This window comes from Capra hircus, chromosome 17, assembly GCF_001704415.2.
Source record: "Capra hircus breed San Clemente chromosome 17, ASM170441v1, whole genome shotgun sequence".
NCBI lineage: Eukaryota > Metazoa > Chordata > Mammalia > Artiodactyla > Bovidae > Capra > Capra hircus.
The window spans coordinates 50,327,970-50,330,212 of NC_030824.1; the positions used below are offsets into that span (position 1 = coordinate 50,327,970).

At 41.6% G+C, this 2,243-nt stretch overlaps 1 pseudogene across 1 annotated transcript; it reads left to right on the forward strand.

The window, feature by feature from the left end:
* Positions 1,022-1,820, forward strand: LOC108637880 (annotated as a pseudogene). Its single transcript, XR_001919393.1, has one exon. The product of XR_001919393.1 is annotated as a V-type proton ATPase subunit G 2 pseudogene (transcript).

The window sequence follows — 2,243 nt, forward strand, 5'->3', positions numbered from 1 at the left end:
AACATAACTCTATGAGTTATGAACTCATAGAGTTTCCACATTGATTAGACAGGTCAACACTCCTAAGCCTTGCCTAGATCTCTTCAGGAATATGATAGGTGCTGGTAGATCACTGGCCCCTCTCAGGAGTTCAGCAAGCCAGTCCATGACTTGTGCACAAACAGAAAGGAGAATGGTCACAGCTTTCCTTTTGATATTGACCTAACCTGCTATGCTATGGCCCTGGTTCTACAGTGGGCATAAAATATGCCAAGTATGTGCCAGAAACACAAACAAGAGCAGCAGTCATTGAGTCCAAAACCATGCCATAGATCTTACCTCAGGTCCCACTCAGACCCATACTACTGTCAAGTTATTTTTTGCATAATAAAAGTACTACATTATCTAAATGGAAAAGGGGATTTTAAAAATCGGCAACCTACATATGTTCTGAAATAAGTTTAATATATAATGGCCAAAATTTAGTATCACACATTTCTGCTGACATCAATATTAAGGAAAAAAAATATAAAACAAGAATCATCCTGCAAATTGCCAAAGAAATGTCTAGAAACTACAAGAGTTGTTCACACTTTTAATAAGCATAAACTCATAAGAATCCTCCAAAACTTGAGGAATCTGCTAACATTTTCAGAATATGTATATTAAACTCAGGCAAACCTTTTTTTTTTTTTTTTCCCACACAATTATTTAATTAATTAATTTATTTAAATTGGAAGATAACTGCACTATTGTGATGTTTTGATACATGATTGCTTCAGTATACACATTCACAGAATAAACATAGTATTTATATGAAAGAAAGATATCATTACAAATGAAAAAACTGACAGAGTCAATTAAAAACTATTTGAAACATTAGAACTCATAAAGAGTGGTTATAAAATCATTATGCAAAAAACAGGCAAACCTTTTAAATGATTCTCTCTTCAATCTACAATAAAAGATAATGCACCAGAATTCTAGCAAGTTGGCTACATTTCAATTTTTCCTTCTTTAACATCAAGAATTATAGATTAGGCGTTGTGGGGAGAGGGAAGAGGGGGAGCCATCTGGTACCTTGGTGGCTTCTGAAACAAACAACATCGGTCTTAACAACAGAAATGGCCAGTCAATCCCAGGGTATCCAGCAGCTCCTGCAAGCCGAGAAGCGGGCGGCTGAGAAGGTGGCAGATGCCAGAAAGAGGAAGGCCCAGCATCTGAAGCAGGCAAAGGAGGAGGCACAAATGGAGGTGGACCAGTACCGCAGAGAGAGAGAGCAAGAATTCCAGAGCAAGCAGCAGGCAGCCATGGGCTCCCAAGGGAACTTGTCAGCTGAGGTGGAGCAGGCTACAAGGCGCCAGGTGCAGGGCATGCAGAGCTCCCAGCAGAGAAACCGTGAACGTGTCCTGGCCCAGCTTCTCGGCATGGTCTGTGACGTCAGGCCCCAGGTCCACCCCGACTACCGGATTGCTGCCTAGGACCTAACCTAGGGCCTGACTGCTCCCCCCAGTTCCCTCCTGCCAAGAAATCCTCAAGTCAAAACCAACTTCCACCATAATTCTTCTCTCCCTTGCATTCCCTAGAAATTCTAGGAAGCAGGATCCAATGATTCTCCTGTGAAACTTAGACATACCCTGCTCAGACCAGAATCTCCTTATTGCTCTTTTACCAGGACCGTGTAAACTGCCAAGTCACCTTCACTCAGATCGTTTGTGAAATTTGTAGCTTGGAGAAGTAGGGATGTGGAAAACACTGACTTCAGGGCCAGGCAGGCTTGGGTCCCTCTCCTGACTTTGCCACTTGCTGGCTGGGCAACCATGACAAGCTACTTAAACTGTAACTCCTGTGTCCTTTGTCCTTTTTAAGGCTGGAATAATGCTACCTTGTTGTTGCATTAACTAGAAAGCCTTCTGTAAAGAGCCTAGCATGGCTTCTAGTAGCTGGATTCAATAAGTGACAAATCTGTGATATTATAATGACCCTCTGCTCACCTGCCAAAACCTAAACACAGCTGTTTTCTCACTTCTGTCTGTGGCTTTCTAATTCTACTCATTCATCTTGTGACCCTCCTAATTCTCTAGAGAATTGGTTCTTCCAATCTTTCTTTTCCCAAAGACCTTATGATCCCTAAAAAGATGAAATGATGGCTTTATTTAGCTTCTCTATTGTGGTTCCAGGAAGCTGTTTGCATTTTTTAGCCTTTTTGTTTCTCTTAAGTTGGTCTTCCTCTTTACTGGTTTTCCCCCTTTTCCTATTTCCCC